The sequence below is a fragment of the Cavia porcellus genome, unplaced genomic scaffold (assembly GCF_034190915.1).
Source record: "Cavia porcellus strain 051 isolate PalLab524CR breed Dunkin Hartley unplaced genomic scaffold, mCavPor4.1 scaffold_23, whole genome shotgun sequence".
Taxonomy (NCBI): Eukaryota; Metazoa; Chordata; class Mammalia; order Rodentia; family Caviidae; genus Cavia; species Cavia porcellus.
The window spans coordinates 56,191,902-56,215,536 of NW_026947506.1; the positions used below are offsets into that span (position 1 = coordinate 56,191,902).

At 42.7% G+C, this 23,635-nt stretch overlaps 1 protein-coding gene across 9 annotated transcripts in view; it reads left to right on the forward strand.

Annotated features, from left to right (window-relative positions):
- Positions 1–23,635, forward strand: part of Caln1 (calneuron 1) — a 530,573-nt gene that overhangs the window by 217,010 nt on the left and 289,928 nt on the right. The window lies entirely within an intron of this gene.

Sequence of the window (23,635 nt, forward strand, 5' to 3'; positions counted from 1 at the left end):
AAGGCTTACTCTCCAGGCTGGGAGAGGTTGGTCTGTTTAAGGGTGGAGGAGTCCAGCTTGCTGGTAGAAAGGGAACGGCTGCAGAGTCACAGGAATTGTCCCAGTGTATGGAGCCTTTGGACAGGGTCTGTGTTTGAGACAGTTCTTTTGTTGTTATTGTTTTATAGTACCAGGAGTTGAACTCAGGACTTTGCACTTGCCAGGCGGGCGCTTATACCACTGAGCTAAATCCCCAGCCCAGGGTCTATGTTTTGAACCTGCAGTTTTTATTGAAAGCACAGTTTTAAAATTCTGATATTCCTTGTCTCCTGGTTATATATCTTGATTATAATGTTTTTCTGTCTTACCTCAGGCACATGAGGCCCAGGGAATTTGGTCAACTTCTTCCAAGTCAGGGGGATCAGGGACCACGCTTTGCACATGTGGCCTCTCCTGCGTGCTGGGATAACAGGCCACTTGGTGCTATACGAGGTGTCAGTGACCCCTCGCTCAGCCCCGCCTTGAACTCAGGAGCAGGTGCTTTAGCTGAGCTATGAGAGTGGAAGGGAAGGAAGAGTGTTTCAGGCAGAAGGAACCAAACTGCTGTGGCAAAAACAAGGGTGTGTGCAGTAGCTTTATGGCTTTGAATAGTTTCCTGTCAGGCAGCATGGAGAGAGAGCATAGAGAAGTGTAAAGACTGAGGCCTGGAGGGGTGACAGAGCCAGGAGGGCAAAGCCATGGGAATTGGAGTTAATCCTGTCGGCACTGGAGAGCCGTGGGGGAAGATTTCACTAGAGGCGGAATGACTGCATCTTCATTTTGGAAAGATTATCCCGAGAGCACAAAACCCCTTAACACAAAATAATCCCTTCTCCCCATGCAGCAAGACTCCTTGGAGACAGAATGCACAGAGGGGGAGTTTCACTGAGGCAGGGGTGAGGCAGAGTAGGAAAAATAGAGCTGCGTGGCGGGGCATGTGTGTCATCCCAGTTCCTAGGAGGCTGAGGCAGGAGGGTTGCAAATTTGAATCCATCCTGGAAAACCTTGTGACTTTGCAAAAACTTGTCTCAAAATTTAAAAAAAAAAATACATAAATAAATATATGTATAAAAGGGTTGAGATATAAATTAGTGCAAAGGCCCTGGGTTCAGTTCCCAGAACCAGAAAAAGAGAGAAAAAAAAGGGCTACTTATGATTACATTTCTATAAAGCATCCAGAAAAGACAGTCTGTGGAGACTGAAGTAGATTAGTGCTCATGGACAGGAGGGAAAGGGAGGAATTGCCTGAGGAAGTGGGGCTTCTTTTCTAGAGGGCCAGAATGTCCTAACCCGATTCCCCCCCCCCCCCCCCCCCCCCCCGGGCAGATGTACACTAAAAACCGCAGGGGAGGGAGGGGAGCAGGAGGGAAAGAAGGAAAAGGGCGGGACCAGGGACCCCAGGAGACGCTGTCCTCCTCTCCCCGCTTTGTGTTTTGTGTAAAAGAAACACAGTGGTCTATTTTGTTTAGTTTTACCTTATATTGATGAAATGCATCCATATTAGCTTTTTTGACTTTTTAATAGGTTTTTTTCTTTACAGTTTAATACATATTCATAAAAAGAATCCCTGGAAAATTCAAAAAGGCAAAAAGTATGAAGTTGTCCCTGCATTCCACCACCCAGGCCAGGCCACTGTCAGCACACTGGTGCATTTTCCCAAACTCTTTACTCCGCACGTGAACTTTGCTAACACAATTGTTAAATCTGTGGGGTTTTCAAAGTATCTTCCGTAACTCCACAATCTTCCACAGACCTGCTTTGGTGGTTGGTAAGTGTTTTATTCACATTTAGTATTTAAATATATTCTAAAATGTTCAGAGTTATGATAAAAGCAATAACTCCCAAATGTATTGCAAGCTACATTTAGTAGAATCTACTGGGGTGAAAACTTGTGTTGCTTGGATAACTTGTGATTGTGTAAGCTTAAAAATAATTTTTCTCATGTAATCCCTATTTAATTTAAGAATACCATAAGAACACAAGTGACCTATTAAACCTGTTACCATTTGCAACTCTATCTTTCTGAATTAGGGTTCTTCTCATTAAAAATTAAAACGAGCTAAATTAAAATAAAGAATGTCATCTGAGACTTCTATTGAATGGAAACTGATATCCATATTCCTCAATTTAAAATTTAAATTTCTGGTTAAAAAGCTCATTGTTTTATTGGTTGCTTTTATAAGGGTCAATCTGAACTCAAAAGTAAGTCGATAATGAAACACCACTTTTGTCTTTTACATAGAGTGAAGTTCCATAAAGATTTTATTTAAAAAGTTTTTACTGAAATCTTTGAAAACTGATAGCACATTTAAAATTGCATAGGCTTTTGAAAAATACTTTTCATTTGTTGTAAAATATGAACAATACAGAGAAATAAGCGAAAGTAAAAACATCACTCAGTATCACACCCATCACACATACTACCGCGTTAGTCAGTGAACGTTTATTGTAGCTGTGCTGTTTATAAGACACTGTGCAGATTCTGAGGTTTCTCCGCTAAAAGGACAGAGAAGGACGTTCTTGGCAGGTTTGCATTTTTGGCAGAGGGAGCTGTGCGTATGAGAAAACGCTAAACCAGAGTACTTTGCCTACCTGTAAGAGCCATCGAAAGGCGAAAGAAGCTGGGAAGAAATGAGGGATGCTGGAGTTGAGCAGGGGCCTCAGGGCTGTCCAGCGAGGGGATATTTGAGTTGAGACTGAAAGAGAAGGTGTGAGAGCGTCCCTCCCCGCCGGAGCTCAGATGTGGGAGTCAGGTGGTGCCCGCTGGCCAGCCAGGGGCCAGGGCGGTTGCAGTAATGGGAAGACAGAGGGGAGGGCCCAGCTCACGGCAGGCTTTGCTGTGCACAGCTGGAGGTTCAGGTTTTACCCACATTTTGAGAGTCTTCTTAGAGTCTTTTTCTTCTGGCATCGCCCGCTATTTGATATCGTGCCTGGATAGTGACCTTAGATAGTGATGTGGAACTGTTTGCAACTTCTCAACCTTGAGACAGAAAAGGCGCTTGAAGGCAAAGTGTGTCTGCATTTGGGTAGATGACGAATCATTGTTTCTTATAAAAATACAGGGGTTTATGTTATTCCATACGACTCCAGTGATGCAGATGTCACTGCTGCTGGTGGCCAGGTGGGACAATTGCCATCCAAGGTTAAATTGATTTGTGTTAAAAGCTGAATAAGCAGGGACAACAAAACCCTCCCTATGGGACACGCAAACAGATCTGTGACATGAAGGAGATAAACATATCCCACAAAAGGACAGAAAGGGCACATTCTTTAGAAAAGATTTTTCTTCAAAAACAAAAACAAATTTTCATCAGCATCTGCCATAGCCTTTAAGAGACTGAAGAAGTCATGGGCTCCAAATTAGGACAGCAAACTACAGGAAGACCATTCTTACATGCTAGGGCAACAGACTGCGGTGAAAACATGTAGCAAAATTTAGAAGAGAATTTAACATTTTATAAAAAAGATGAAGGAAGCCACTCATGCGGTGGCACAGTTGCGTGTGGAGTTAGAAGAATAAAGGGAAGAGAATCTGTTCAGTGGTCAAGAAGATGGGCTTGGCGAAAGCCCCAGCACACACAGCACAGCACAGGAAACTAAAATTATCTGGAAGGTTGTACGTACGGAGAGCAGACAGGGAAGATCCAACATAGGGATAATTTATGTTTTTTGAAGAAGTATCCAAAACGAATAGAACTGTAGTTGTGCTTCACATATAACAGCAGCAATAAAATTCCCACTGGACTTTTTCAGGAATTTGACAAAATGATTCTAAAGTTCATCTGAAGAATAAATTGCTGATAAGTACCAGTTAAGTCCCTGAAAACAAAAACAAGATGGTGAGTGAATATTTGCTCTTCCAGATATTAAAATTCACCTTAAAACCACAGTGAAGAGTGGTGCCTGTATCAAAATAGGAAGAGCAGTATAAAACACAAGACAAGCCAGTGATACGTTTGCATTTATATGGTTAGTAATTGGCAAGATTTTCAAAGGAGTGAGACAAGGATTCAGGAAATATGACTGGGAAATTTTGTTAATGTTTGGGAGGAAAACTTTCAATTTCTTTCCCCATGCTAAAGACAAATCAGTTAGACTTAGATTACAGAGTGAAACATAAAATGTAAAAGTCACAAAGAAATACTGGAGATTGCAATGTAGGTGAAACTCACAGGCTGCTTGGGTTTGCAAATGCTTTTCCAGTTCTGACCCCAAAGTTGTAATTTATAAAGGTGACATTTGGTACATTTTATGTTATGAAACTTAAAGCATTAATGAAAGCAAAACATAAGTAAACCTGAAAGCTTAATGACAAACTGAGATTAAGAAATATTTTGAATATACATCGTAAATGTTTATTTCTAACCCATAACGTGTTTTTAGCAATTGGCAGGAAAAAACTCTTAATAGAAAACTGAGCAAAGAACATGAACAAGTTTTGCTGGTACCTTACTTCACCCGCCTGCCATGCACAGTAATGGCACTGAAGCACACAGTTTGTAGTTCCCTTGTTCTCCTCGCAGAAATTCTTCAACATCATTTCAAATGCATTCCATCTCATGAAGAATTGACCCATAGTTAATTTAATGGGGCCCTGATCATTGGACAGTTATTTTGGCAATATAGGAATTATACATTATACATTAATGTGGTGCAATGCAGTAATTAAAGTACAACGGGGTGGGGGGAGTCAAATTGGACAATACAGGGTACCTACAGAAAATAGTGACCAGCCTCATTGGCAGTAGAATTTCAAACTAAAGCAACGAAGCATCCGTTTTCACTGTCTTAGCAGACCTGGGGAGAAAAATGTAGAATTGATTGTGTTGCCTTGGGACTATTGTTTTCTTTATTGGTGGGATTATAAAACTCTACAGCTTTTTGTTGTGAAATTAGACAACGGATATATAAGTTTTAAAATGTTAATTATCCCTGGACCCAGTAATTTTATTTCTAAGAATTTTATCTTAAAAACAAATGCACTCGTTAGCTGGGTGTGGCGGTGACTGTCCTTATCTTAGCACTCAGGGAGGCTGAAGCAGGGGGATGGCAAATTCCAGCCAGCCTGGCCAATGTAGTGAGATCCTGTCTCAAGATAAAGAACAAAAAATAAAAGGTAAAAAACGGGCAGGAGACGTAGCTCAGGGTGAAGGCCTTGGGTTCAATCCTCAGTACTAGTTAAAAAAGAAAAAGAAAAAGAAACATACATTGACAAGGATGCCCATCCTCTCTGTACCAAAGAACTAGAAACACGACTCGTGTAGACTGTTTGCAAGTTTGCAGGGAGCATTGTAAACTTACATGTATGAGTTCTTCCAATCCGCACAGCTCTGTCAGGGAAGTTACCAGCCTCATTATGCCCAGGAGGAAACTGGTGCAGATTGATTAATTTACCCAGCTTTATGTGGCTAGTAAACGGTGGGACAGGGATTTGATCTCTGGAAATTTTACTTCCCAAGCTACATTTTTAATTACTGCATTGTACCATGTTAATGTATAACGTGTGATATAATTCCTATCGTGCCAAAATAATTGTCCAATGATCAGGGTCTCATTAAGCTAATTATGAGTCAATTATTCATAGGATGGGATGCATCTGAAATGATGTTGAAGAATCTTGGATGTGAGAACAACGCAATTACAAACTGTGTACTTAAATACCATGCAAAGGAATCGGAGGCAGGTGAAGAAAGGCACAAACAATGTGAAATTTAACAATGTCCTTTTGGGGTTTTGTGAGTATATGTGTTTTTTATTTTTTCCCTTTGCTGCTTTTCTGTATTTTTTTTTTTTTTTTTTTTTGTACTGAACATGTCTGGCCTCTGAATTTAGAGACAAAAATGCTATTAAGTAATAAACAAAACCAGACCTTACTTGTTTGGCAGTAAGAACATCTTCTAAATGATGCTGCTGTGTTTATGGGAGGGAGAAATAAAGAGCTTTGCATTTATTCTCATAAGGAATCCAGGAGTGTAAGTAATTTTAACCTTTGCAATTAGAATGAAACTGGGAAGCGCCCATGATCATTTCAGGTGGCTGGAAAATTCCATGGAAACTGAAATGTGCAAAATGGAGTCTGAAGACCACATTTCTGGTTGCAGGAAGTGAGCAGAGAGCCGGGGTAGGGAGGGAGAGTATCGTGGGTCCCATTCCCACAAATTAAGGGAAAAACCCACAAATCACTTTGTAGTGTGACCTGTTCCTCACTGGGCATAATTTTAAGGTAGCGTTTTTCTGAGGTTGGTTATTGGCAGTATGTATTCTCTAACCAGGTAAAGTTAGGAGTGCTGCATGAAAAAACACATTTGTTTGTGTTTTCAAAATCTTGGGTCACTCCTTGGGACTCTGCCTTTTCAACTATGCAGGTGGTGTTCCAGTGTTTTCTGGAACTTTCTATGGCAGAGAAGACAGGGTTGGTCTGACTTTTGTACCTTCTATGTCTGCCCCCTCCCCAGTTCCTTGACTTATTTAATATTTCAATGAAATGTTTTGCCGGGATAGCTCTATTTTAAAATCTCTTCATTCAACATGATTTTTTAAAAGATCTATTCCTTTTTTTTTCATTAGCTTGTCATTTTTGTGCTGTTCAATTCCTCTGGAAGATTGATTATCTTTTTATTAGAGCTTTAAAATCAGTTTTCACGTGTGCATCATGCCCATTTCTCTCCTTTCCTTCTCCTTTTCCTCTCCATTCTTGGAGAATTCCTCAAGAGGATCCTTAGTGCCACTGGCCCGTCTGCGAGCCAGTCTTGCCTTCCCACTGAATGGCTATCTAAATGTTTTCCAAATTCTTGCAAATCTCATGTTATTCACGTCCCTTTTTATCTCCTTTCTCTTCATTTTCCTCTCAGGCTGTTCTCTGGCTGGAAATGTTTGCTCCTGTTTCACAAAGTCCGCGTGTCCTTGGGTTATAGCAAAGTCTGCTCTTTCCCCAGGCTTGGCAGGCCGGTTCTGAAAGAGCCCCACCCCCCTCCATGTCAGTTCTGCTTTTTCTTTCTTTTCTTTTCCTTTTTGTCTTTTTCCTTTTTATCGGTACCGGGGATCAAACTCACGACTGCCTGCTTGCAAGGCAGGCGCTTATGCCGCTGAGCTCAATCCCCAGCCCCTGCTTTTTATTTCAAAGCAACATCTGTCCAGATGCGGTTCTTGCCAACAGGCACAGAATGCAAGTTGCTCCAGACGGTACCTTCAGTCCTGGGCAGCCCGTGGTCAGCTCCCCTTGTGAGGCTACAGGGAGAGTGGGTGTTGATGCTTCCCCTTTAGGTCCCAGGTTCCAGCAGCCTCTCACCTATGAAAGCATTTGCTTTCAAGTTTGGTATTTTGTCCATTTCCCACTCGCTGCATCTCTTCTTTCAGACCAGTAATGAAAAGCAATCATTATTACAATGGATGGCTACCCAGGTTGGTGTTTTCTTTCCCCTATTTATAGCCCTTCACCTGTCGAGGGTATTTTCTTACTCACTTTTATTGCTGAGACACAGTGCCTGCCACCCACAGTTTAAAGAAGGAGTTTATTTGGGTTGTAGTTGGAGTCTCTGGACAGCAGGCTCCAAGGCAGAATCAGCGTGGCAGAGGGTCTGTTAGAGGAAAGCTGCTCCCATCATGGTGGCCAGGAAGTAGACTGAGAGGGAAGGGGTAGGGAGGGAGAGGCACCTTCTAGGTCATATCCCAGCGACCTGCATCCCCAAAATATCACACTCAGCCACTGAACCCACTACAGATGATTCCACTGATGAGCATAGTGCCCCTGTTCTCCCATCTAGTCACCTTCCACAAACTCTGCCTGTGAACCATGTGACCTCTGGGGCTCATTCTCCATCCATACCATAACACCAGCTCACAGAAAGGAGCGAGGCTCTGGAGATTAAGGTACTTGGCTGTGCTTGCAGAGCCATAGGTAGTGATGCTAAGATTCATCCCAGGTTGCGTGGTTCCAGAGCCTGTGGTGGTAATCACGAGGTCACCATGCACACAGCTCCTAAAATGTGTCCCTGCCATTCCCTCCATGCCCCTCTCCATTCATATTCATTTGGCTCCATGAACATCATGGTTCATGAAGACTTGGAGGGGAGGAGGTAGCATGCGGTCATACTGGGGTGCAGAGCACTCTGGCGCTCTTCTTGCTGTGTGAAGATGGAGGGCAGCTGAAGCTTTCTAGTACCTTCCAGACTGGCAAGTTATTGGCAGGTCTTCATTTCATGAGGCTGAGCCAAGGGTACCATGAGGCCAGGGCTTGGTAGTAGTTATTTTTTTCCTGCCCCCCCTTCCTTTTCTCTCTCTCTCTCTCTCTCTCTCTCTCTCTTTCCCCCTCTTGTCAAACAAGCTTCTCACTTGGGTTAGAGCAGAGATTCATGTAGAGCTTGGCTGTAGTTTGACCTTTGGCTTGGGTGTCTGGGTTGAGCTGTGCTTCTCTCTTTGAATTTCAGCCTTTCATGGGAAGCCGGGAGAGTGGGCTCCAGTGCCATGCTCTTCAGATGGCTCTGGAAGGGTCTTCCCATCAGGTCCCCTTGGGTCACACCAGTCATTGCAGGGATCAGAGAGGGCTTGTTGACTTGGCTCCCTCTGTCTGTCTACATCCTCTCTTAGATTGTCTCAAGGGACAAAGTCTGCCCATCTGAACGGAAGGAAGCAAGGCCGAGCTCACAGGGCACCCTTCGGCCATCCGTGTTACTCCTACAGAGTGTTTATTGGCAGAGCTGGTGCCTGAGAACATTTTTTTTCCTCTGACTTAACTTCTTTTCTTGTGATTTTGGGATTGAATCCATCGTCTCTGCACTGAGCTATGTCCCCGGCCAGTTTTTATTTTTTTATTCTGAGACAAGGTCTTGCTAAGTCACTGAATTGCTAGGCTGTGCTGGAGTTCGGAATTCCCTGCCTCAGTTTCCCAGGGTGCTGGGATTATGGGCATGTGCCACCATGCCGAGTTCTCTGACTCAATTTTGATGATGAATTCTCTTGTGATTTCTCTTTATTTTTAGGTGGCTGCTTGCTATAAAGAAGTTGTTTGTGGAATATAGAATGGTGGGAGTGGGTTATTTTAAGGGGGTGTAAGAGAAGGGAGAGACTAGGAGGGGAGGAGGAGAAAGGTTTATATGTATAATATGCTTGGAAATCCTGCTCAGGAGACTTTGATGTCAGGACAAAATGAGCCTTACTTGAAAAATTGCACATTATGTAAAAAAAAAAAGCCTAGTATAGTTTGATAACAGTGATGTTTTTTATCTAATCTCAGGTAATAAATAAAGCAAGATAGCTGTGATCCTTTGCCAAAATTCAAATGTCAAATTGATTATGTAAAAAGCAGAGGAAGCCAAGTCACTTATGCGAAGGCTTCTATCATCTTAGACCATTCATCACGCTGAAGCAAAAGCCTCGCAAGTATTGAAATATCTGATTACAAGTGGTCAGGCTCTCCCTGGCCTCTTGAATCACTCAGACGCATTCTTCCTCTTTTAACTTCTAGCGTGTTGCTCGCTTTAAGAATGCATTATTGAGAAAGCCATTGCTATTTTTAAAATAATTTAAGAATAAATTGGAATTTCCTTTTTTAAGACATGTTAAGCAATAAAACATATTTATGTATCAGAGCAGCACTGGCTACTTCCTCTATAAAGAGAGAATGAAGACTCCTTTTGAGAGTCCATTCAGCTTTTCTAAAACTTCATTATGCGTTAGGTCACAAAGCAAAGTGTATTAAATCCCTCAACTCAGAAAATGTACAAGCCGTGTTCTTTGGTCATAATGTAACACAAGTCTAAAGAAACACGTCTGGCATTTGATAATGAAAATTTTTTTTTTTTACAAAGAAAAATTATAGGGAAACAAATTACTTAGACAATAAGATGACTAGGTTACTCCAAATGACATGTGGCCAAAGTTCATCTGAAAATTACTGAGAAGTACTTTTAAAGATTTGTGATTTCACTGTTAAAGAAAATGAAGTCCCCATTCCAATAAATAGCTTTTCAAAGATTATCCCTCTTTAAAAATGAAAAAGAGAAACTTCACCCCACTTACCAGGTCCATAGGCAAAGCAAAGAGGTCAAGCATGTGTGGTGATACACATTTGAAATCCTGATACTCAGCAGGCTGAGACAGGACGATGGCATGTTCAAGACCAGGCTGGGCAATTTAGCAATACGCTTTCTCTGAATAAGGAAGTTTAAAAAGGGCTGGGGATGAAGATTAGTTCAGAGCCTTGGGCTCCATCCCCAGTGCCACTGGAGGCTGAGGAGGCATGATTTTGGAGCTAGTCTGTTTATCTGCCTACGGTTGGCTCCTGGCTTCTGGACTCACTGGCTGTTGGGCCACTGAATAGAATTGTCTGAGCCTCAGTTTTCTCATCTCTAAGTGGAAAAACAAATACCTAACCTGAAGGGCTGAGTGAGAAAATGAAGGTAAGTGGCCCAGCACTGTAAATAGTGCACAGTGAGAATAAAGTGTGTTTAGTTGCTTTCCTGTCCCTCCCTGCTCACCTACCTGAATGAGTATCTACCATCAGCTGAGTCTGTCTCCCAGGCTTGCTCTGATCCTTTCTCTTGCCTCATAATGAATTATATTTGATTTTTAATATATATATATATATATATATATATATATATGTGTATGTAACAACTTTATTGAGTCATTCATATCCCATACAATTCACCATTTGATGTGTATAGTTTTATGAATTTTAGAATTAGAATATTCCTATAGTTGTATATCCATCAGCAAATTAAGTTTAGAACATTGCTTATATTCCAGAAAGAGGCCCCTTTCTAATTGCTAAGCCTCACTGCAATTTTCCTGTTCGCCACCCAAGTCTACTTTTTTCTGACCCAATCACAAAGCTCCTTATAAGAAGGACGCAGGAGAGGAAACTTGAGGATGGGAGCAGAAGGTTGGAGGTCAGAGGCGAGAGGAGATGCCACATGACTGGCTTTAAAGATGAGTTAGAAGGCTGTGCTCAATGAATTCTAGAAGCTAGGAAGAACCGGCAAATAGGTTTCTTTCTAGAATCTTCAGAGGGAGCACGGCCACACTGACAGTTTATTTGGGCTGGTGAAACCCATCTCATACCTCCAGCTTCCATAACTGTGAGATAAAAGATCTGTGTTGCTTAAGCCACTGTGACAATAACTCATTACAGCAGCAGGAGGAAACATACATAGACTCACACTGACTCCTCTTCTGCCTGCCTCTGCCTCATGGTCTCTGCCCTGTACCCTTTCCCCTTATCCCTTTGTCTTCTCCATTTCCCTTTCTCACACGCTCCCTAACTTCCTGCCAAATTGCTGTTTGGGTCTCTGTTCATCTTTTTAGAACCCAAAGACTTTGGAGAGGTCACCAATTCCTCAGGCTGTGACTGACTTCTTTATTGTCTTCACAGCCTGTTTGCACGACTTCCTGCTGTGCCTTATTTCAGGGGATTGTAGTATCTGTGTCTGTCTCTCCTGGTGGCCCATGACTGCCAAAGCAGTAACTGCGTCTTAGACAATTCCTGGCTGGTTCCTGGGATACAGGACACAGTGCTCACTCTAGGTCTTTGTTCAGTGAATGAATGAATAAATACAAAAGATGCAACAGATTTAGAAACAAGGAGATGTATATGGAAATTTTTCTGAAGGGTATGTAAAGATGAGAGCGAGTAGTTTAATGCTCATCAGGTCTTCATCTTTAAATTAAGGAACACATTTTTAAACTGTAAATATTTTCCACTTACCGAATTAGATACTTGGATAAAGATGGGCAAATAAGGATTGAGAAAAAATTTACAAAATGTTGAACCTGCTGTAGTGGAGCACACCTGTAATCCTAGCTCTCTGACAGGCTGAGGCAGGAGGATCAAAAGTTTGAGCCCACCCTAGACAATTTAACAAGACACCATCTCAAAATAAATGAGAATAAAAAAAAAAGGAAGTGTTTACAAAATGTACCAAATGCTTCCTTTTCCTGGGATATTAAGTAGAATGGCAGTGAAGTCTTTCAAATAGTGAAGGGATAAATGACTCCTATAATTATTTTAAAAATTGTTCTGCAACCCAGATAAGTTAGTGTATTTTATTCTACCTAGCAGACATGACTTTGAATTCAAACTTGATTTAAGCAATAAACAAGTAGTATGTAAACAAGTCTCATGCTTCAGTTAGCCAGCATTTTGAAAACTACTGTTTTGCAGTTGTGTGAAATATAACAGGCACAGGAATTGGGGTTCTAAAGTCAACTAAGATTGATCTGGAACAATTCCACTTAAAAATTCTCAAAGCAGGCAGAGCTCTGAATGTTCATGCTGTGGAGACCTGCTGAAGTTTCTGTAGCCTGCCATTTATTTCTCAAGCTGGAGAATGAACCCTTTAAAAAAAAATCATTGCACTCTTAATAGCATCTTGGTGAATGGTTTAGAAAACGCTGACTTAGGCTCAAAAGTCTAAAAGAATTTGCTAGTTGACAAAATTTGGCTATATACATTCAAAGTATTTCATCCATGCCCTGGCGTGGAGGCTAGAGGAGTAGGTCATTAGCATACTTCATCTTATTAATAATGTAAGAAAAAGGCAAATGTAATACCCATTCATAGTGGAATGATTTGATGAAACCCAACATTTATTTCTAACTAAAACTCTGTAATTTTAATGTGATAAAATCCTTTTTGAAAGCAGAGAGCAAATATTTAGCTCACAGAGAAACAAAATCATTTTCTATAAATCTATAAGACTAAGCAAGTGAAGCAAAAATATCCATAATCCCCTCTGACGCTGTGAATTATTTGGAAATTCTGAATCCCAGCATAAATAGTGTAAGTGCTTGGCTTCCTGCTGTCAACTCTCAAGAGTGGGACACTAATCCCATGCTAATGTTGTCTAATGATAATACATGATAATTCCCAGCCTTGGCTGCCTGTGTGCTTTGTTTGAAGCTTGATATGGCTTGTATCTGGATGTCCCCCCAAAGCCTCATGCAGGCATAGGCAGGGCTTTTCAGAGGAGGCTGGATCTAGAGTGTGTGGTGCTGGGATTAAGTGTGCGATGCTAGGATCAAGGCTGTGTGATTACTAAATTAGTCCACCGATTGGTCTGGCATATTTCCGGGTGTGGATAATTGGAAGACCCCCCCTTGGGTTTGAGTGCTACCTGCCCCAGAGGTGTGTAGCCTGCACAGAAAGAGGGCTCCTGCTATGGCTTGCTGCTTTTACTGCCTTCTGCCTGCGGCACTGTGAACTGTTTCTCCTCTGTGATGCCCCTCTGCCACGCTGCCCTGCAGCCAGCCTATTATGGACTGAAACCTCTACGCACTGTGAGCCAAAATAAACATTTCCTCCTGTGTCTTCAGTATTGAGTATTTTGTCTCAGCAATGAGGAAACTGATTAAGGCTAATTTAGTTTTTAACTTGAACTATTTTGGGGGCTTACAAGTGTCTTAATTTTAGTTTTGATCATACAAAGCAGCAACAAAGGGCCACACTACTGAGTTCTTGTGCTTGTTAGTCCCTCTCTCTCTCTGTGTTTCTTAGGCTTCTCAGTCTGTAAAGCAGGGAGAGTCCCTGCAGGATGAATACAATGTTTGTTTGCCTTCTTGGACCAGGAAAGGCGGGGGGTGGGCTGGGGTGGGGAGCCTGCATGCAGTGGTGGGTGAGTGAAGATGAAGGGTTTTTAGGAGTCACGCTCTTATCAAAGGCCTTCTCTGCCTACCCACCCTCCTTCTATGTCAAGCCTTTGGTCACTTTTTGTGGGGCAAAACTATGAGCTTTTGAAAAGGATGAAAAAGATTCTTGGATGTCTGGTCTCATATTTTCCCAGGTAACCTCAGTCTTTTATCTTATTATCCACTCTCCACATTGTAGAAAACTGGTAATGTAAAGGCTTCCGTCCTGAGAGATGGGGATGACTAGGACACAAAGCAGCAATGATCCCACTCTACCAAGTCACCCTGCCTGGGAGAGGCGTGTGGCTCTTTCCTTTAGCAGGCCATGGTCCGCTCTGCAGGCCAGCACATCCTGGTGGCACCTGATTCTTTGACACGTAGAACCATCCCCCGGGAGGAAAGGAGACAGGCACGCACACCTCTGGGCCTTCTTTATTAAGATGGAGCAAACAAAGAAAAAATATTATAGGATGAGTTTTTGGAAATGTGAAATGAGTTTCATCAGATCCGAAATGAACATGTGTCAGAGGTTTTATTTAAGACCTTCATTTCGCGTCTGATGAGAGTCGTAATTTCACACAGGGGAGCTGGAGAGGGCAAGTCAGGAAGCACATACACCGTGGGCTGGAAGGGCTTAGGGACGGCTGCCAGACATCTGCACCCTGTGGCCAAGAATCCATCCTGTGGGTTCTTACCACTTTCCTACAGCGTAGAGATCTGGTAGGAGGATGAAAGGCAAAGGTTTCCTGGAAGAGCGTTAGACCAGACACCCACAAATCATTTCCGTCCATTCGAAAACTTCAGTTTCCTCCACATAAACCAGAATGGTCACCACCATCACCACAGTGCATTGTGCCTGGCCTCACTTCTGCAAACCTAAAGCAAGCAGAGTCCCATCGGGCGCCGATCATCAGGTGGGCTCCAATTCCATCTGGGTGTGAACTTGTGCCCTGCCCTACCCCTTCCTGGTTGATGCTTTTGTTTGCTTTGAGGCCTGTTGCAGTTACTTTTTACTCGTTGTTGAGACAAAATACTTGATGCCCAAAATGAAGGAAGGAAAGATTTCTTACAATTCTGGAGGTTTCATACTCAGCTGGCTGCAAGGTAGGGTGGCATGGTGGCTGCAAACAGCAAGCTTGACCCAGCAGGAGAGGCAGATACACCTTCTTCCTGCAGTTACAGCGTATCCTGGCCCCACCCCCGGGCGGGTGAAACACCCAAACAACCAATCCGAGCGCTAGACAAGGAACCAATCACAAATGCTAGATTTGGTTGAGGCTATGATTGCGTGAGGCTTGGGGTGGGGCCACAGGAACACAGACCACAACAAGGCCCTTCCCCTCTTACCTTCTCTTTTCCTGTCCAAGGGAGCCTGTGTGGGTCTTGCTCTTCCTTTCCTCTCTCCTGAGGCCTGTCTTTCCTGTAACACCCATCTCCATCTTTTAGTAGCTTAAACCAACACGAGCTCACTGGCTTCACGTTCTGAAGCTCAGAGCCGAGAGCTGCAGCAGGAGGCTTGAATTCCTCCTGGAGAGAGTGGAGAACCCTGGCTTCGCACGCTGCCCGCAGTGCTCCTTGATTCACAATGGCCCTGCATCTTTCTGATTCCACTTTTGTTTTCCCATCTCTTTTTGACTCCCTTTAGTAAGAGGATTACATCGCACACGCCCAGGTAACCCAGGAGAGTTTCTCCATTCCAAGGTCCTTAGCCTAATCCTATCTGTGGAGTCCGGGTGGCAGAGTAAGGCATCAGAGGCATGGGAATGCAGTCACCTTCGGGTGCGTTGGCCATGCAGGGTGAATTCTGTGCCTGGTCCTGCTCAGCCTGGAGACTTCGCAGGGCAACTTCCTCGGCAGTTCATGTTCTCTGATTTGTCTCAATCCACTCGTTTATCACGAGCCTCAGCTCCACTTTTTCTGTCTTTGTAGGGTTGTCTAGCATCCTCTGCGTGCGCACCTTCTTTTTATGGGTGTTGCTGGAATTTCTTTCGTGCACTTTTTACCAGAGAATACACTAGGTTTGGACTCTGGAGTTGCTGGTTGGGGTCTGTTGCACCCAGGACTGCAGATCCCTCACACACCCATGAAAGAACCAGGTCTTGGCTACTGGCTTTCCCCGACGGCTTCATCCCTGAATACCTTAGAGCTTGCAGACGGTCTCTCCATAACTTTGAGGTGTAGCAGATCTCTCTCTCTCTCTCTCTCTGTCTCTCTCTCTCTCTGTCTCTCTCTCTCTCTCTCTGTCTCTCTGTCTCTGTCTCTCTCTGTCTCTCTCTCTCTCTCTCTCTCTCTCTCTCTCGGGAGGGGCAATACTAGGGGTTAAGCCCAAAGCCTTCACATTGACCTACATCTTCATGCCTTTTTTTTTTTTGAGACAAGATCTCACTAACTTTGCTCAAACTGGTCTCGGACTTGTGATCCTTCTGCCTCAGCCTCCCAGAGTGCAGGGGTTATAGGTGTGTGCCACCATGCTCAGATTGGAGTGGAGATTTCACTGCTAAGTGGAACACAGCAGTAGGAAGCAAAGGAGAAAAAGCCAGATAAATTATCCATTGTTTTACAGTAAATGCTATGTGTTTGCTTACTGAGATATGGTGGACAACACAAGGTGCTATAATATAATGCAGTAATAGCCAACTGCTATTGAGTTCTCACTACCAGCACTGTTAAGCACTTTATAAATAGCTTTAATTTATGTACTGATCATAGCTCATAAATTGTATGAGTAACCAGACATGGTGGTACACTATTGCAATCCCAGTAATCTTGGAAGCTGACGCAGGAGGGTTGCAGGGTCAACCCTAGCCTGGGCAATTTAGCAAGATCCTATCACAAAATAAAAAGGAATTCTAACAAGGGTGGATGTATAGCTCAGTGTAATGACCCTGGGTTCAGTTATCAGAAACAGCAAAGTAAATATATTACTGCTATCTCCATTTTACAAATAGATGAGGAAACTGAGACCCCGACATTAAACAGCTCCTCAAGGCCACACTGCTAGTAAGCACTGGAGTTGGGATTCAAACCTGTGCATTGTAGGTTCAGAACGCAGGCAAGGCACGCAAGATCACAGCCTCCAGCTTGGTGCACCACGTGGGGAAGAGAACTGCAGAGCTACACACCACGTAAGGAATTGCCCCCGGGGCGCACGTAGGAAGGGAGCAAGGGGGCTTCCGGTGTGCCCGCATAGAGAAGGCGGGGTGCCCCCTGCTGGTAGACTCAGCTCAATTTTCTGGCGCTGAGTCAGAACCCAAGGCCAGTTTTTGACCTTTTCTCCCCTGCTCCTGCTGTATCCATGAAGAGATTTTATTTGCGGGAAGAATGGCAGCGTTTTCCTGCTTAAGGCAATCCTGGTTGCTACGTACCTAGACCTCAAATTTGAGAACCTTCTTTTATTAAAAATCCAAAAAGTTTTGATTATTAATTGTGAATATTAATGTTTTCAGTGTGAAGCTTTAGTACCTAAAAATAGCCTGGACATCTTCAACTGTAGGCTGTTCTGCTGTATAGTCATAATATACTCTCAATGGAGCATTAAAATTTAAAAATATAGAGGCTGTAAATATTAGCTATACCAATCATGTTTTAAAAATGCAAATCCAAGTAAGTTTATTTCACCCAAATTTTTTTGCAACGCACTTATTTACAAATATATTCAGTATTAATTCTCAATCAGTTTTGTACCCTTCGTTAGCCAATTAGCAAATGGAATTGCATTTCAGCAACTTCTCTCCACTCAGAGGCATCCTTTGTTCTTCTGACTTCTGGCATTTTGTCATCCACCAAGTCCTATCCCCAGAGTTGACCTCACAGGATGAGGACTTAGTGTTTATTGGGAAAGAGCTTCAGTTTGGAGGATGACAAGACCTTTGGAGGTTGACCGTGTAACACAGTGAATGAACTCAACACTGTAAAAATGATTACGTGGCGATTTCACGGTATATGTACCGAATGGAATTGAGTTTTTTTTTTTTTTAGAGAAAATCTATTTTTAAAAGAGGTAGCCCTGTCTTGAACCTCCCCACTCTGACTGCTTCATGGCAAGTGATACGTGATTCATGCCCAGCTATTGCCTGCCCAGGAAAGCAGGCGAGTGACAGTGCGGGGTTTGCAAACGACCAGTCCCCAGTCCCCTTGGCTGGAGGATGTGCTCTGTCTGCCTTTGCCACACAGCTGCCTGCGCTGTGCCTAGCTCAGCATAGGGACCCAGGAAAATCTTATGGTCTGTATAGGCTGAGGAAGAGCGAGATGCATGTCCTTATGATCACTAGCTTTCACCTTGTCTCAACCGTTAGAGATGCCTCATCACATGCTGGGCAGTGTGCTGTGTCACATCTGGAGACCACTGGACAGTCACAAGGACTCAGCCCCAGGAGAGCTCCGCTCCCCAAAGCGAGATGCTGGGAGCGCCCAAGGGACTGACAAATGCAAGTGTCAGAAATGAGCTGGAAAAATGCAGTTGTCCCTGTGGGAGGCTGGGTCCAGCCCTCACTCTGTGCCAAAATCTGTGTCCTATTTATTTGTGTGTGGCCCATGCGCATCTTCCTGCTTGCTTGAAGTCATCTCTTGGTGACTAACCATACCGGATTCAGAGCCAGTGCGGTGTGCATTGGTGCTGCGCTGTATGGTTAGGGTCTGACGGCAACCAGAAGCTCTGCTCACGGTCGGTCCTGGATCAGCGGTTTTCTGTGATCTGAAGTTGGTTGACTCCATAGATAAGGGATCCATGGATACAGAGGGAAAGTTGTATATTATATAATATTTTATATTTTAGGAACTGGAATTTGAACTCGGGGCCTTCACACTGACATATATGTATGTATATGTATATGTCTTATTTTCCTGATACTCCAACACAGTAGGGGGAAAGGGTGCTAGGGTAGCAGTCTTTATTTAAGATTGGCACTTCAAAAGCATAAATGCAGCCTGTAGCCAGAGATGATAAGCAAGATGTCTTGTGAAGATTCCAGCTCATACTGTGGAAGAAATGATGGCATTTGGAAATCACAATTTGGTCGGCAAGAATGATATACTTATCTTAAACGAGGCTCATCAGGGGGAGAGACCATCCAAGGAGCTGTTGGAGAACTTGAAAATCCCAAGCCACCTTCACCAGGTCCTGCCGATGCTGGGCAGGGTTGGGCCATCTGGGTATTGTGAGGTCCTGCCATGAAGCACCGTGAGCTGGCAGCACAAGCTCTGAGCTTGACTTCCAAAGAAACCAAGTGTGACCTAAGGAGGCCCCCGAGACAATGTCTACTTACAGGAATACGAGGCCCCGAGAAAGCAGCTAACTGACCTTGCAAGGGCTTCCCAAATAGGGGTGGGAGTGGCCTGCAGGATGGCGACCTGCTTTCTGCACCCAGCCAAGGCATGAAGAAGGGGAGGGATATGAGGGAAGGTGGCCACTTTCAATTAAGGCAAGTGACAGGGATGCCCTGTGTATGACATTGGCAGGACAGAGGCTAGAGTTATGGGAGATGAGAATTTTCCATCCTGAGCATTACGCTAACTTTGGTTAGTGTGATTACAGTATGTGGTTATGTAAAGAAAACCGTTGTAAATCTGTGTGCACTCAGTGGGGGTGGGGCTGGAATGATTTGATGTCCAAGAAGTGCTTTGCAATATTTCCAGGCTGGGCGGGGATGCACTCCTGTAACCCCAGCAACTGGGAGGCTGAGGCAGGAGGATCGCCATTAGTTTGAGACCAGTGTGGGCTACTTAGTGAGTTGAAGGCCAGGCTGACCTGCATAGCAAGACCCTGTCTCAAAAGACAAAACAAAACAAATATTTACGCAGTAATGGGGAAGAATGTTGACGTAAATATGGTAAAATATTGATCTTTGTTGACTCTGGGGTGTAGTTATGGAGGGATTTATTTCCTTCTTATGTATAATTTAGAGCGTGTTTGAAGATTATATATAACAAAATTAAACATACATATGTGTATATTTATATAGGTGATATTTTTCTAGTTCAGTTTTAGTTTCTATGATAAATACTCAACCAGTGTACAATGAAACTAGACTGTCCATTAGAAAAAACTTGCCACTTTTTTGCTGATGGAAACTCAAAGTAGATAATAGAGTCTTTAATAACGTGAGCCAGAAAAGGGACAGTCAAGAAAACTGTAAGACATTTTGAAAAAACGATTTTTAATCTCAAGCATATAAATTGTCATGCAAATGATATTAATTACCCATGAAACATATTTAGTCTTCAGAGCTGTCTTGGTTATTGGTATAAATAGAATGTTTTTAACCATATCCTCTTGTTATTGAATGCCCTTAAAAATCATAATACAGAATTTATTTAAAGGATCTTTATCTAATTCATATCACCTTTTCACACAGGTGTCCAACTGAAATATGAGTTCCGCTACCAACCTACTTGCACTGGAGAAGATATATAAAGTTTACTCTCTGTTTCAGCCTAAAAATAATCACCAGTTTTTCTCTAGTACCTGGCATACTACAAAAGACATCATATGTTGTTTTGGGGTTGGGTTTTTAAATTAAGCCACAATATTTAAAGGCCCTCAAAAAATTAAAACAGAAAAGCTCTGGCTTCAGATTTTATCAAACCAATGTCATAAGATACAGGAAAGCCAGGTGTGGTGGCACACACCTGTAATCCCAGTGCTAGGGAGGCTGAGGCAGGAGGACTGCTGTGAGTTTAAGGACAACCATAGGGAGTTCAAAGCTAGCCTGAACAGAACAGAACACCAAACCCAACCCAAACCAAACCAAACCAAACCAAACCAAACCAAAACAAAAACCAACTACTCGACTATCCAAATGAAATACAAGGAAAAGAAATAAAGCATTGCAAAATTGCTCTTTAGTTTTTAGTGGACTTTAAATCTGATAAAAATAGTTTTCCATTCCCTAATTGAAATAGACACCTTTAATATGTTTAAAAATGCTAATCAAGTAAAAAGTAAGCTGAGACTATGTCAAAGAACTGTTCATTTATTTTTTTGTGGTACTGGGGATTGAATGCAGGGCCTTTGTATAGTTGCAACCTTAGCACTCTAAATGCACAGAGTCTCACTGAATTGCTAAGAAGCGTAGGCTGGGATCACACCCAGCCTCATTTTTCAAAGAGCAGTCACAGAGATTACATTGGACATTGCTCTGTAAGACCTTGTACATAAGGGACCTTTCACAGTGGTTACGTATCGTTTGTCCTTTGTTCATCGGAATGTCCCTGGACTGTAGAGCTAAGGTGACTGCCATTGTTGGCTTGCGTCTGATCTGGTTTGTTGGGAAGGGTCTTTCATCCTGTGCCTGATGCTACCTTTCTGTCTGATAACACCATTTTTCAAGGAGTCATGTCCTTATGTCCAGGAGATGCAGGACTTTATTCTGTCTCTGAACAGCTAACATGTTTTCCCATCACATGTGTGGGATGTGATTTGGAAAAGCTAAGTGCAAACACATCTTCCTATTATCTTTTCAAACCGAGACCCGTGAGATCATTGTTGGTTACGGTCCTCACATCAAGCTACTGAGCCAGTGCGCTGCTGCCTTTGCCCATTGAGCAAAGCGTTTAGGAAACAAGCTTGAGCCAGAATGAACCCTTTCCTTGTGCCACTCAGCACTGGGTAAGGCAGTGAGGGACACCAGCCTATCTACAAAAGAGAGAGCAGGGACACAGAGAAGAAAAAGCAAATATGAAGTGTGATTCAAAATACAGTGAATGCTTAAACTAAAAAATAAAATGTGTTACAGGGAAAGGCACATTACCATGAATCCTCCTCAAAACACTTTTTCTGTGCCCCGGACACACTCGTAATCCCATTGTTCTTGCCACTTTCTGAAGCCATTCTGGAAGTCCTCTTTCCTGAGGGTCTTTTCATACCCATCTTGATGTTCTGAATCCATTCAAAGCATTTATCTTTCGTGGTCATTTTGACTTTGGGGAAGAGCCAAAAGTTGCATGGTGCCAGAGCTGGTGAGTAAAGTGTCCTCTTTATTCAGGTCACATGAATAAATGTTTTTATTTGACAGAAATTGTGCTAAATGGTGATCAATGAGATGTGGTCAAAGTTATGATGAGTGATTAAATTAAGAATATGTATTACCACTTAAGGCACACTGCCATTAATCTCCCATGGAATACTCCTACTGCCTTTGGAGGACACGTATTCCATCATTTTTGGCAGTGTCTTTTATTGTAATAAGCAATGTAAGCTGTAAACATTCCCCATATTCTTGGGTCATCCCTCGTAGGCTGGGTCCCTTGGTTGCGGAGTCCTGGGAAATGACTCTTTTTTCCCTCCAAGGGCCGCATTGTTAGCAGGTGTCTCATTTTGGTATAAAGTGTGGCTTAAAGAGTGAGGAAGGACCCGGAGGCCTTTGGGCCTAGACAGAAATTAATAACAGCAACTGTGAGCTTTTTCCCAGTCTAACCCTGGCTCTCCTTCAGGGTGTGAGGAGGTCTTATTGCTGTTTTCTTTCCTTCCATGTTTCTGTCTCTCAGTGTCCTTCTCCCCCACATCAGGTTTTGATTTTCTGCAGGGAAAACTGGCTGGTAAAACAAGCCAGTTTTGCCCATTGGGCCTTCCTGGGCCAAAAACAGATAATGGAGAACTTCCAGTCTTACAGACGTCTAGAATGTTCAGATACCTGAGGGCAGGGAATGTATTCTCTGGGAATCTTCACTCGGGCCTTGCATGATGGGTTTATTACACCTGAAACTTATTCTATTTTCTCTGGTTTAGTCTATTAGAAATACGGTCAGACCTCTGTATCTGTGGGTTCCACATCCATGGGTTCAACCAGCTATACTGGAATTATCTGCAGAAAAGTTCCACCCGTACTGAATATGGGTGGCCTTTTTCTTGTCATTATTGCCGAAACAATATAGTATCACAATTATTTATGTAGCATTTCCATTGTATTAGATATTATAAATAACTGTGATAATTTAAAGTATATAGGAGGATATGGATAAGTTATATGCAAATACTATGCCAATTTTACACCAGACACTTAAGCATCCTCAGATTTTAGTATCTGTAGGGTGTCCTGGACCAATCAGTGTCTGAGATATACCAAGGGATGACTAGATGTTGAAGTATCACTTATGTGCATTAAGCAGCACACACACACATACAGTGTAATGTGGTGGCGTTTGCCCAAGCATACCCATCACACTGTTACCATGAAGGCAGTGTCAGAGATTTCCATCACGCTCAAAACTTCCCCATGCCACTTATAATCCGTCCCTTTATGACTGTCTTCCTGCCCATCTGATTTGTGTTCTGTCATTACAGATTAGTTTTCCCTTTGTAGTATTTTGCATAAGTGGGATAACTTAATATGTACTCTAGTACCTGGTTTCTTTCTCTTAGCTCATTTTTGAGACGCATTCATGTAGTTATGTATTAGTAGTTCATTCCCTTTTCCTCCTGGTAGTATTGCTTTCTGCGAATACTCCACAGCTGATTTATCCATTCACCCTTTTAAGGGTATTTTGAGGGGTTTGGCCAATTTGTGATGAATTATAAGTAAAATGCTTTTGAACATTTTTTACACATCTATTGGTAGACATATGTTTTTGTTTCTCTTGCGAACACATCTAAGAATGGAATGGGTGGATTGTATGGTAGGTGGATATTTAGTTTTTAGAGAAATTGTCTAACAGTGTTCCATATACCATTTTACGTTCTCATCATCAGTGTGTGAGATTTCTGTGTTTCATAACCGAAGCTGACATGACCATCTGATTTTAGCCATTCTGCTGGGGGTCTAATCAAAAAATCAATTTCATTTACATTCTTCCTAAAGACTATTGTGTGTTTTTATGTGCTTACTAGCTACTTGTGTTTCTTCATTTGTGAAGCCTTCTGTTCAAGTATTTTACTGATTTGTTTCCTTATTACTTAATTAGATGAGTTCTTTATACCTTCTAGATGTAAAGCTTTGTCTGCAAACACATTACAAGTATTTTCTCTAAGTATGTAATTTCTTTTTTCTGTTTTCAACAA